This window comes from Chenopodium album, chromosome 2 (genome assembly GCF_948465745.1).
Source record: "Chenopodium album chromosome 2, dcCheAlbu1.1, whole genome shotgun sequence".
Lineage (NCBI taxonomy): Eukaryota > Viridiplantae > Streptophyta > Magnoliopsida > Caryophyllales > Amaranthaceae > Chenopodium > Chenopodium album.
This window is the reverse complement of record NC_137835.1, coordinates 6996997-7012204: the sequence shown is the minus strand read 5'-3', so window position 1 is coordinate 7012204 and position 15208 is coordinate 6996997.

Here is a 15208-nt window from a genome sequence, read left to right as displayed (position 1 = left end):
AATAATAGTCATTTAAGGATGACTACCATACAATTTTGAATATTTATCGTGATAGTTCGATGATTTTTACCATTATGTTATACACAAGTTGAAAAAACTAAAATATATTTCCTGTTAATAGGAACACTACTAACTTCCTCTTTTGAAGTCAGAAACTTTCTTGTATTTGAAAGTATCCTGCCTTACGAAGTTTGGCTCATTCCAATCACCCAAAAAAAAAAAAAAAAATTAAGGAAAAGAAGCTAAGAAAAATGGCAGACAACTTGGTGTTAATTTTTTTTATCACCTGTCGACTGTCGTTTACTAACTTAAGCTCACAATTATGGAAGCAGTACTCATTCCTTATATCAACTTGGATTACATTATAATAAATTATAATTACGGGTTCAACAAAAGAAATCCTTCCAATATTGTCAACGAATTATAATAATACCGAGTATAATTAATTAGGTTTGTTCATGATATGATCATATAGATTATATATGATGAATATGTCTTGTTAGACTAGTAGTATATATATTTGATCTAGTCAGATTATATTTTCTGATTTTCTAATAGTATGAAATTTACTAAAGAATCTGTCATCGTCAACTTGCAAATGATTAGGGTAATTATTAGATAAGTTTAATTATTTTTAGGTTTTATGGAATCGATCACATAAAGTTAGAGATTGGTTTGTAGGCTTGTAGCAAGTCGTTGCTAACTTGCATTTACCAGAGTTAATGTTTGTTGTTATAACATGCGGCTACTTTGCACCCGTAAATTGCAAAGACAATACATTTTAGTGAAAATTTATAGTTGAAACAAAGTCTTTCCAGCAATACTTGTAAATAATAAGTATTAAGAAACGTGTATGCAGTGGTCAATCCCTGATAAACGGGCCTGGGCTACACCCATCACAACTGTCCACTTTACACGACTAAGGAGGTTCCATCTCAAAATCATATGACAATTGCCCCTTAGCCTTATTAAATGGACACAACTTTCTTATTTCATCAATATGGGATATACTTCCGAACACTCTCTACACTCTTCAATGTGGGACAACATACTACTCACATGTGGCCGCATGGGCTCAACAGTCCCGTATAGCTTTTTATTGAGTACGTTGATCCTTACACAACTATAATAACAAATATATTGATCCTAAAGCATTGTAAGCATAACATCTTTGTGACGAGCATCAACAGACTTACAACCAGAATTGAAATCAATTATTAGAGTGAGCTGATGGATAGCTCAAGTGGTTAGAACTCCTTTCTCGGTTCTAAGAGATTTTGGGATCGATTCTCATCATTCCAAAAAAAAAAAAATGAAATCAATCAACTAGCTACTATAATTATTAAATTAGTGAAAGATTTTGCCTACCCTAATTAGTATTCCATCATAATTAATAAATTATGCCATATGGATACAAAGTATTTCATCAATTATACTTTATACAAGTTGCTAAATTGAACTTTTCTTGGTAACCCTATATAAATATGTGGGATGAGAAGAGTAATATGCATCCCCTACAATCAAACATCTCAAAGAATTTTATCATAAACAAAAGGAAGAGAGAAAATGAGGAAAGGAAGAGAAATAGAGATGGTAGTTATGATGGTGGGAATTGTGTTGTTCATGTCAATACAATTTGTGCCCTCATCAGCACAACAGGATTGCTGGGATAGGATACAAACATGCATCGCCGGCGCTGATTCAGCGGCTGAGTTCCAAGAGGAGTGCTGCACCATCATTTCGGAGGAAATAAGCACCGAGAGAGAGTGTTTCTGCAGCGTCAAGCCTATTCTTGATCAAAATGCCACCCTTGCCGACTCCCTATCTAATGTTCTCTCTCTTTGTGACGGCATTGCTTCTTTCAACACAATTTGCTCTGGTATATATGCATATATCCTACACATTACGTGTTACACCCTTTACACTGCTTATGTTTTTATCTTTTTATTCCCTTTTAGCATTTTCTCGTATAAAGCTTAACGTTAAAAAGACATGGCAAAGGAGTTAGTCATTCAAAAATTTGACATATTAAACTTCAGTACCTATTATTCTCTTCACCTTATTTATGTTAAAACTTTATCAAAAGCCAGATTCAAACTTGACTAGATATTACCAAAATTACTTAATTTTATTTTCTTATGTCTTTTTCTTTATATTGTACGAGTCATATTAATTACCCGGCCCCAAATTATTTTGGGACTAATGCTTTGTAGTTGTAGTTGTAGTTGTTTTTATACTAATAAAATTAGATAATGGATGATACATAACCCACATCCAGAAGACGAATCTATAAAGTCTTACTTGATAATATATTTTCTTGTACACTAGTGTAAACTGTGATAAAGGTCTTTAATTTGATTAGGACATCAGATCTAACTAGATAACGCCAAGAAGATTTAGAGTTTTAGACTAGAAACACATTATTTTTTTTATAAGTGATGAGAACAACTTGTGTCATGAATTTTTTTTCAACTTGATGTGCATTTGATTTATTTGGAAATTAGCTAATTAAGATCATTCAATCAACACTAGTCAATTTGAAATAAGGTTGATTATGGTTTAGATTTGGTTCACTTTCATCAATTGGACTTTTCGTCCACTTTGTTTATAATCGGGCACTTTTAATTTACTCACCGTGTACAATACATGTTGGATTAACTAATTTTGCAATGTCTGCTTTGAAGGTTCTGCTCCAAGCCGCATTGCAACTCCACCCTCATCAACACCGGGTAATTTCTTTTATTTAATTAAAACAGTGGCAAATTTGATCCGCAAATCTATCAATTTAAATTGCATACATGGAGGGCGAGTTATGTACTAGGACTACTAGTATATACTTCATAGTATCGGAAGATATTACTCCCTTCGTTTCAAAAAAATATATATATATTCTCACTTGAAATCATAACACTATTTATAAGATGAAAAAAAATAATAATTTAAATGACTCTTAATACTACCTTCTTTCTTAGGAATAAAGCTCGTTTGTTGCAAATAATAGAAAACAAATGTAGTATACTCATAACATAATCATGTTGGGTCTTGTTACTGAATTGTTTATTAAAATCAATTGTTACATATTTAATTAACAAATATAGCTAAGAATTTAATTAATCATTCTTTAATTTGCGCATATGCCTTTTCATTTGGGCCATTATACTCACCAATTTAATTCTTCCAGCCACCATAGAGCCATCAGAAGATGCAAGTTGCTGGGAAGAAATCGGAACTTGTATTCAAAAGAATTTAAATCGAAGTGAATTGGAGCCAACTTTGAATCCAGATAGCCCGGCGTTTAATGTGACTGAATTTTTCTGCTGTCCTCTGATGCAACAAGCAGCAAGAACTGAAAAACAATGTTTTTGTGCCATCAACACTTTTATTCAGGATAATCCAAATTCGGCAACCAATATTACACTCGTCTTGTCCGCTTGCAACATTGCAAGTTCTACTGCTTCTCTTAACAATTTCTGCCAAGGTATATTATATTTACAAACATGTGTTTATTCACCGTAGTACCCCTTGTAAACGTACACCTAATGTAATTTTTCCTTACATTTATAATTTTTTCCAAACGAATTTCATATATAGTCGATCATATCAAGTAGTAATATGGTTTATTTGTTATTGTTTGATTTTGTGGTTGAAGCTCCAAGTGACTCCCCAACTCAATCTTTGGCAATTTCGGCTGGTATGTATTATAATTTATCTTGTTTACCATTATATAATTTCAAGGCGTTGTGATTGTTCATACCTATTAATCTATTATTATTTTACCTCTTCACTTAGTTATAGAGTTTATATTTAGAAACGTGTCGGATGAATAAATTAATATCCTATTTCATGTTACAGATTAAAGTTGATTTTTTTTTTTTTTTTTTTTTTTTTGGGAGGAAAGATTAAAGTTGAATTTAATTTATCCCGTTATTAATTGTTTAATGGGTTTTTCTATAAAAATAATTATTGAAGGTGAAGCTTCAAGCCCTAATCCCGCTCCTACAATCCGGCCATCTCAAGGTAAATTTCTTACTTGAAATATTGTACGTAGTAGCATCACAACTTTAAGTGACAAAAATCATGTATTAGAAGTTAAGAAACAAATACATTAAGGAATTTACATTGATTGTGCAAATCATATTTGATTCTCACATCCACACAATCATGCAAATATAACCATACATTGATACAGATTAAAAAGTGTTGCACATAATAGTGTTTTTTTTTAGCCTAATTATGTAAAACTTATCTACAAGTGTTACATATTAACATTGAGGTTTCAAATTAATAAAGGTTCCATGGAGAGCCTCAACGATGCAAGTTTAATGACCACAAAAAAGACTTCAGGTAATTACTCTGCTCATCATTTTACATTAAATAAAGGAATTATTATTTTCTCTTTCACCCCGCTACATGTTTACAACTTTACATGCTCAGATATACATATTTATGTTTGTGAACAACTTTCTCACTTCACCCTAAAAGTCCATACTTAACTCGCGCAATTTCTACTAATATATTGAATTATTTATCTAGTCCGTGTAGCTCAAGAGGAAGATATAAAAATGGAGTGATGTCAACTTATCATTATATCGTCAAAATTTAATTAAGTTTTGGGTATATAACTAACATTTTATCTTCTCTTTTGAATATAAAATTGATGGTATAGCTTCAAGCCCTACCTCAACTCCAACGAAGACACCACAAATAGGTAATTACTTTTCCAATTTACTGAAGGTAGATTTAATTTAAATTGATGGTATTATACATTTATACATTAATTAGTACATATATAGACAGCTAGCATAATGAAAAAAAATAAATTGTATGACCATAAACTTACAATAAACAAGAATATAATTCCACGACTAGCCCAAGCCTGTCGTCTGAAAATTTAGTTGTCACAATATCAGTTTAACTTTAGATTTTCAAACATGACTCGTAATGTATATTTAATAGATTTTGTAAAGTATTTACCTAGAGTACGTACATTGAATTTCCACGTGAATGTAACATTGCAGGTAAATCTGAAGCTGATAAAGGTGCTGCAAATAAGATTACGATGATTGGGTCACTTTCTGGCTTGTTCATTATTATCTTCACATATGTCCTTCTTCATTAGATATTTGGAGTTTCCATGTTTTAACGATTTTCTCGAGTATAAACAACGCTGATCTAAGAGATGCTCAATTGCTGATTATACGTAAAATTGTGCTTGTATTGCTGGTTGTTTTCATTGTAAATTATATTGCTATGTAACACTATCTGTATGTGAGTGCGTGTTTTCAAAGCACATATATACTTCATATATATAATTAATATTACAAGTGTATTTTAATTGAATTACAAATCCTTACATTATTCTTCATCTGGTAATCAACGGGTCGGACATTATCGACAATCTAAGACTAGCCACCATCAATGACATAAACATCTATTTCATAGGTTAAAAGTACACTAATTCTATTGCCACAATTTCTCATGATGTAGTATATGTACATCTACTCTGTTTAAAACTTGTGTGGGCCTAGCTCATCACATTAATATTATTGTGAACCTGAGTTTCACGCGTACTAGCCGATGTTATTTCTGATATAGGGATCTTAACTTTAGCATAGTGAATTTTATTAAAACTTTTATGGACTTGATCACAAATATATAATTGTGAATGAACCGAGGTCTACATGTGTTAATCAGTGTTATGTTGAACATAGTAACCGTAATTTTAACATACTAGTGACCTTTAATATATATATATATATATATATATATATATATATATATATATATATATATATATATATATATATATATATATATATATATATATATATATATATATATATAACATACTAGTGACCTTTACTATATAAATGCGCATTACTATATAAATGCGCATATATTTTCTACCAACTAAGGGTTGGAAGGATGTGCACCTTTAACTTTTACAAGATAATATATACAGTGCAATTTAACCATTATCTTTTACCCTTGGTATTTGCTTCAATTGTGTTTAAGAGTGACACATAATCTATTTTTCAATCCAAACAACATCGATTGGAGCAAATACTATGGAAAGTAAATCAATACATAATCTATTATCCAATCCAAATAATGTAATTAATTGATCCATTCCAAAATTATGGTAATAAGAGGAGTTGAATCTAACATATTCACAGCCAATCATAAATGAGTATATCATTAAAAATAATAACACAAGTATTAGTGTAAAATAAACTATATTTCATATTATACTCAGATAATAATAATAAAACTATATAACATGTACTGTTATAGGTAGGAACACTACTAACTTCATTCCTTTTTTGAAGTCAGACACTTTCTTGTTTTGAAAGTATCAATTGGTTTAGCTTGATTCTATCCTAAAACTTATGTACGAAATATTTTCTCCATTATCTTTAAGTTGTACCGATTTGACTTTTACATTTGTCATCATGGCAAAATTACAAATAGTTGCATCATTGACTGTAGATAATAAAAATATATATTTGATATTGTAAAATTTAATTATGACGATAAATCAAAGAAATTATATGCTTATTAGTTTATCAACTAACTTTTAGGATTATGATAAAATTATTAAACGACGGGTTCAACAATTGAAACCCTTCCAAAATTGTCAATTATTTATAATAATACGAAGTATAATTAGTTTGTTAATAATATGATGAATTTGTTTTGTTACATTGGATCATTATAAATTTTACTTCATATTTGTTGATTTATTATTTGACATATTAGGGTTGAAGAATGCGCAACAAAAGTAAAAATGTGTTTGAATGAGAAGTATAAATTGAATTGATAATTGGTAAGATAATTAATACAAATGAACACACAATTTTATGTTATGACAAGCACTTTTATTCCAATTTTATGTTACAGTGGATTCGTAAAGAAGGTAAATAGTACAAGGAGGTGTAGTATGTAGGAAGGCTTGTGTATGGTATATATGACTTCTTGTGTTGTGCTATATTCAATTATTGAATGCTCATGACCTATATTTATAGGTGTAGATGGAGCTTGGAAAAAATGGTTGGAATATTCGAGAAATTCATCATCATTTTTGTATCCATGATGTTCTAGAAAATTCACTAATCATATTATTCTATCTTCTTCCAATATAAAAAACTCTCTAGATCATTTTAGGGCTTTGCATGATAATTTAGCTAGTAGAAAAATCTAGAGAAGTGCGAAGCAATATCAATTATGCTAGCTAGATGTATCCGGAAGCTCTACAACATGAACCAAATACTTCATCAAAATAATGGGCTTAGAATATTTAATTTGGGCCATACCCAACATGATTGTATGAAGTTTACTCAAGAATCTTTCATATCGTGAATTTGAACAATATATCAGCTAGGGTATTCATTTTGTTACCCTTTAATTAATAACTAAATAATAGTAATAGACAAATAGTATTTATTTTCTTATTATTTATTAAACATAAATTTTAAGAGAATGATCAGCTATGATTGATGATAGGCGTGTCGCGTACCTAACAAAAATAAACCTAACTAGACCACTACTATGTAGACGGGCAAGCAAGGGTCGGATCCCAAGAGACTATTTTTCAACTAATCAATTAGACTCAAGTAACTATTAAGCAAGTAACCAAATCAAATAATTGAGAATTAATAACTAAATATCAAGAACGACAATTAAACTAAATAATATGATAATCAAATACTAAAGACATCCAAGATCAAGCATTACCACGAATACAATTAATGCAATAGTAGTTCTACCCCTAACATATAATTCAATTGATTAAAGAGGAAAAGTAATCCCTAAATAGTACCAATGGTCTCTCCTGAGTTATCAATGGCTTCTCTAATCACAATCAAGCCTACTTCCGTGGAATCATGTAAATTAAAGACCTTGAGCACATTACCCTAACTTCCTAATCATCCATTCAACTACTCCCGTGATGAACTTCAAACCCTTAATTGATTTATTCAAATCCGTCAAAACCCAACTCCCGTTGCAATTAAAACAATGGATTAATAACAATAACAATTATCCCTAATCTAGTATTGGCATGAGCACAATCAATTAAGCATATCAATTGCAATTATCATTAGAGAATTTAAAGAATTAAATCAAGCATTAATCATATTCGGGTTCCGCTAGATCTTGGAATAGGGAAACTACTCACACATATTAATGAAATCAAGAATGATAATCAATAAAGAAAACATAATCAACAATAATAAAATAGAGAATTGAGAGAAGAAATCAATACTTGGAATTAATTATGAAATCTTGAATCTTGAACGCAAAACCCTAGAAAATAATATGGAAGAACATAATACCCAAAAAGAAGTCTAAAAATAATATATGAAAAAGTGATAAATAAAAGATTATCTAAAACCTATTTATATCCTAGCATAAAAGTAGATATTTTTATCTAAATAGGACTCTCAAACACCACCGAAACGAGCTGCCACAGGTAGGTTGTGGCACGAAGAAAACCGCCACAACCAGGCTGTGGAGCGGGCTGTCTTCGCCTCTCCTTTGCTCCAATAATGGACGCCCACAACCAGGTTATGGCCATAAGGTTGCACGCCACAACCAAGCTGTGGAGTAGGCTGCCAAAATGCTCCATTGATGCTCCATTGGTGCTAGAAACGCTCCATATAAAGAAATATCTCGCGATCAAAATGAATTCCATGCAAATCGAGCCCTATTCCTATAAAAACAAAAACAAACAAACCGAGAAGAGTAGTATCGAAATAGAAAGAATAATAGCTCAAAACGATTAGGAGAATGAAGAAAACACAATAAAACATGACCAAATATCACATATAAATTGTGTATAATATCGTGTTATCAATTGAGAACTAACCATATCAATTAATTGGTAAGCTAATGGTTAAAGACTATGATTAGTTTATATATTAACACGCCCCTTACATGAAAGCCCATTGAGCTTGAAATAGTTGAAATATGTTTGGAGCATGGGTCCCCTCATATCTAGCACCACTTAATATTCAATTTTAAAAAACCATTGTGTTACTTATAATCATTGTGTTACTTTCTTCTTCCTCAAATTAATTGACACGTTTAACTTTGTTTTCACTTTATATACTTTGGCTATTGGTGTAGTATGTTTTTAGTAATGTAAAAAAACATATTTTGTCATAAATTTATTGTAAAATATAAGATTTCAAATAATCAACTTTTAAATATTTTTTTACTAAAATTTTACTATATATGTAATACATGTATTTAAGGTCAAACTAATATATTGATTATGAGGAAAGAATGTATCCCCCTTCAAAAAAAAAAAAAAAAAAAGGAAACAATGTATTCCGTATATGTCAATTATTATGGAATGACAAACAGAGTATTCTATTGCACAAAGAAGTAGTGAATGGGATACCAGTATTGAAATATATGCCCACATTGTAACTTTGTAAGCATAATATCGTTGTGACAAGCATTAACGGTCGAAATCAATCAAGTAGCAACTAAATAATTGTTTGATTATTTGCCAGTCTTAATAAAAGTAATCCTTGATCAAATAATACAATCAAGTGGCTAAATTAAATCATTAGTGACTTTTTCTTGGTAAAACCCTATATAAATTATTTAAGTAACATACATGCCCTACATCAAACAAAACCATCTTCTGAAGGAAATTACAAAAATAAAAGAATCAGGAAGAAGATGAAGAAAGGAAGAGAAATGGGTATGATGGTAGGAATTGTGTTGTTGATGTCAATGCAATTATATATGCCTTCATTAGCACAAAAGGAATGCTGGCAGAATATACGAACATGCCTCAATGATGTCGAAACGTGGGACGAGTTCCAGGAGGAGTGTTGTAAAATCGTGTTTGAAGAAATAAACTCGGAGAAAGAGTGTTTCTGCAGCGTTAAGCCAAATCTTGATCGGAATGTTAGCATTGCCGGCGCCGTATCTAAAATTCTCACTGTGTGTGATATTGCTTCTTTCGACACTATTTGCTCTGGTACATATATATATATATATATATATCTTGCGTTTTACATATCTAAAATTCTCACTGTTTGTGATATTGCTTATTATTTATAAATATATAGTTTACACTAATCTTGAAATATCTGCTTTCAAGATTCTGATTCAAGCCCCATTACACCAGACCCTCCGTCAACACCAGGTAATTCATATTCCATTAAATCACGGGCAAATTCTATCTATTGAATAAGTTTACCTGCAAGATGTACGTATACAATAAATAGTTTTACCTCATCTGTCTCAAAATAAATGTTCATTTTATTTTGCACGATTTCTATATATATACGTATATGCTTTTGACCTTCAATATTTATATAAATAAACTAATCTTGCAATTTCTGCTTTGAAGATTCCATAACACCTGCACCTCAGCCTTCGCCACCACTAGGTACGTAATTCATCTTCCATTTCATCATCCATTTAATTAATCACGAGCAAAATTTACCAAATAATTAAGTTTGCCTCATTGCCTACAAGATGCATGAGTTATATACTATCGGCTTGTTTGGTTGTATGTAGGAATTGCAAATTCCTTGGAAATTTGATTTTCAATGAAACTGGACTTCCTAGGAAATTCTAAAATGTGTTTTGGTAAACAAGGTAAGCGGAAATTTCCATGGAAGGTTCCATTTACCTAGGTTCCTCTAGGTAATTTAGTTCCTCTATTTTACTTCCCATGAATTTGTCAACCAAATTAAACACCATAAAAAAATTTCAAATGATAGGAATTTCAACTTCCTATGTTTTATTTTGTCAACCAAACAACACCTACATATACAATATTGTAATAAATTGTATTGTCTCGTCTGTCTTAAAAGTTCTTGTCTAATATATCTGTTTCATAAAGAGAACGCAAATTACACTTATTTAGACATGTTTTTATCATTAATTTTTATACGAGTACTTGTAGTAGTATTTTAGTACGTGTACTTAATGCATATATGCAGCTCTTATTACCATTGAATTTAACCATGTATTAAAGTGACGAAAATCTGTTCTTCCAGAATTCGAAGCCGTATGCTGGAGAGAGATTGACCATTGCATAGATAGGAGTAATAATCGAAGTGAATTAGAGCCAACATTGAATCCATCGAGCCCTGCGTTTAATTTGACTGAATTTCTATGCTGCCCTTTGATGCAACAAACAGCTAGAATTGATAAAGAATGTTTTTGTACCATAAAACCTTTTCTTGAAGAAAATCCCGACCAAATTACCAATACTACGCTCGTCATGTCAGCATGCAACATTGTTACTTCTATCACTTCTCTTAACAATTTCTGCCAAGGTATATATTATTATGTAGTATAAATAGACATTGTTTATTCAATTCGCCCCCTTATTCATGTATATATATAAGTGTACAAGATATATGATGTTATTTTTTGTTACATTTTTTTCTTAATGACTTTATTACAACTTTTTTTTTTTTTACGTGAACGATTTTATTAGTAGAATGTATTAATTGAGTAATATGGTTTTTGGTTTTATGGTTGAAGGTTCAAGCAATCCTACAACTAAAGCATTGTCACTTTCCAATGGTATGTTTAATTTTGTGGTTGTTTAATTTTTATTTGTATGCTATATTGATTGACTATATGTCTATATACTTGTTGACTTATTGTAGTATTACTGGTGTACTCTGTACTGTTAAGAGTATTTTGGAATGAAGGAAATAGACTATCATCATTTTGTATGTTACAAAAAATAAAGTTGATGAATTTGAGCTTATACTTGCCAGTTTTAATAATGACCCTGCATTTATTTTTAGCCCATTACTAATACTTTGGATTGGTTTAAAATAATTATTGAAGGTGAAGCTTCAAGCCCTAATTCCGCTCCTATAATCCGGCCATCTCATGGTAAATTTCTTACTTGAACTAATTAATGTTACTTGTTATTATTTTTTTTTGTAGCTATTTAATTTGGCAAGATAGTTGAAGTTTTTTATATTGGAACATTTGCTAGAAAATAAATAAATAAACTTAAATGAAAAAAAGCCGGAAAAAATGTCATTATATGTCATTTTGGTCGTAAAAAGGAACTTTCAACTATTTTTCGGCCATTGACTTTTTTTTCCAAGCGTTGACTGACTTTGAAAAAATGCCCATATCTCTAGTGTTTTTTCTCATTTTTCCTCTTAATTCCAACTTACTTGGCCTATTTCATTTTGGTCCTTAAGGACCCAATTTTATATTGAAATGAACTCAAAATCTTACTAGAACAGTTTTCTGCACTTGAAATTGATGACACACAAATTGATATATTTTTTGGCACGTAAAACAAGACACTTTTTATTAATTTTTTGCCAATTTTGACCATATTTTGGGTCTTTAAGAACAACCATAGTGATTAAGTAATTGAGATATATAAATAGAATTTATTATATACACCCATGTGTACGGTGCACTCAAAAGTATTGTTTGCTCATCATTTCAATGATTATTGCTCATTTTATCATCAAATGAACAAACAAATAAAAAAACCCTTGGGTGCATCGTGCACCCGGGTGTATATAACAATCTCTGATCTGTGAGATAAAGGACCTATATTGCAATTGTTTTTTCTTTTTATGAAACGTCCATTCTCATAAAGTTGACCACTTAAAAATTCCTTCCTAACTAATTAAGTAATGCTTATCAATAACACTGGTTTTATTTCAAATGAAAGATTCAATGGAGAGCCTCAGCAAAGCAAGTATTGTAACCACAATGAACACCTCAGGTAATTCCGTACTCCATTTATCACATGATCATCATTTTACAACTAACAAAGAAAAAAATTATCTTTTTAGCCCGCAACAGGTTATTTTTTATTTATTTTTTGTTTAACTGATCCATTAAATTAAACTATTTCCTTTTTTTATAATTATTTGTAACAAATAAATTTTATATCACACTTTAAAAATACCCCTTGTTGCAAATAATAAAAATGAAGGTAATTATGTTTACATATATGTGGATGTACATACTCATGTATGTGAACAACGTTCTACATAGAGAAAGTATTACTATCATATAATTATCAAAAGTTTTTTTTTTTTTTTTTTTTTTTTTTTTCTATATGAATAACAATAACATTTTATCTTTTCTTTTAATTAGATGCCTCAGCTCCAACAAAGCCGCCATCTAGTGGTAATTATTCCTCTTCTAATTCAATTTACGTACTAATACAATGGTTTTTTAATTTATTTTACTAATGTAGTCCCTCCGTTACAATATTACTCGTAACAAAGAATATTTTATGTCTCACAAATAATACCCCTTTGTTGCGAGTAATTCGTAACGAAGGAAGTATTTATTTATTATTTTATTTGAAAATCTTATTCATAGATATATACCCTGTATAACATTATTTAGCATTGTAAACTACTCATTCCAATACAAATGTATGATATACAAGAGTATAACTGTACTACCAAACTTTCTAATATGATATAATATGACTATATTTAATTACCAAAAGTGCAACTAACTAATAATGCTAGACGTTTGACTTTCCACGTGAAATTAACTTTGCAGGTAATACCGAAGCTGAAAAAAGTGCTGCAAATAAGATTTCGATGATTGGGTCACTTTCCGGATTATTTGTTATCTTCACATACGTCTTGTTTCATTAGATATGGATTCTTATGTCTGAGAGATGATTATATATGTAAATCTCTTCTTGTATTCCTGGCTGCTAGTTTTCTTTGTAAAACTATATTACTTGCTATTTGTAACTCTATGTACGTGAATGTTTAATTAAATTGTTTCCTTTTAATTTCAAACTACATAAAATTGTCTTCAGTGATTGTATAATGAAGTATAATCTTAGTCTTTAGAGGAAAAAGACTGAAATGGTTAATCGATCTGCTAAATATACAACGATAAATTTAGTCATTATATATTGTACGTAGTAATTGTTTTGGATCAGTCTCAATGTAAATAATTATCAAATTAGTAGCAAACTTTCATAGGTTTTTACTAATATACTCGTACAATTTATGATGTATCAATGGTAAAAGTAATTATGTTTACAAATAATGTTTGGTGTTTAGAGAGCCGCAAGGGCGGGGGTGAGAATCAATCCCAAGATCTCTTGGAATCAGGAGGGAACTCTAACCACTTGAGTTATCCTTCCCTCTCATGTTTACAAATTATGTAAAAACTCCACAAGATGCACTCAATAAGAAACAAAATGTTAGGCCTTATATATTGTGTATAGCTAATGGGCTGATCTTATGAGCCCTAATCTCTTATTAGGTTGTATAAATTTACTTGTTCATACTCTAATACAAACTGCGGAAAATTATTTCGTGACACAAAATAAGGTTAAGCATATTTTTATATGAAAAAAATGCTATTAGATGAAAACACGTAATTAAAAGTCTGGGATGAAAAGTATTTCAATAAAGAAAAGGTACATAGGAGTGTTATCCATTAATTCCGTCCAGCTGTAATAAGACATTTAAATAATAGAAAAAAGTTTTGAATGGAATAATTTTCACATAAAAATGCCAACCACATTAAGGTCATAATCAATCTTGAAAGATTAAGGTGTTAACGCAATTGTATATTAAGTCCACTTTATAAATTATTACAAAAACAACAAAATGACAAGAATATTCCTCATTAGTACGTAACACAAGTTATACGACCTAGTATATAATTGTATATATGACCTAATCATAACTAACCAACATGTTATTATGTCTGATAGATTAAAAGCATATACATGTATAATCATATATATTGATAAAACTGTAGTTATAATCACAATAATAATACGGAGTATTAATTATCAAGCTAAGAAATTAAAAATGATGGGAAGTGAGAGAAAAAGCATAGGATCAATAATATTGATGATAACAATAATTATAATGGTTGGAATTAAGGGTTCATCCGCACAAAAAAGCGTAAATGATACATGCTTGGTGACAATGGGAACTTGTTTGCGGGAGTCAAGCAGTTTACTTGAATGTTGTCCAATCATCAAAGACGCCATTTTAGAAGAAAGAGAATGTTTTTGTTTGACAAAACAGATTTTCGGAAAAAATGCCACCCTTGCCAGAACTTGGTCCAATATTCTCATTTTTTGTAGCGTAACTGCTTCGTTCGACTCCTTATGCCCTGGTGAGTTCGCTAACTTTTTTTTTTTTCTTTTATTGTCGGACTTATATCTGCTGTCCCGTGCAATTTTTACTCAACC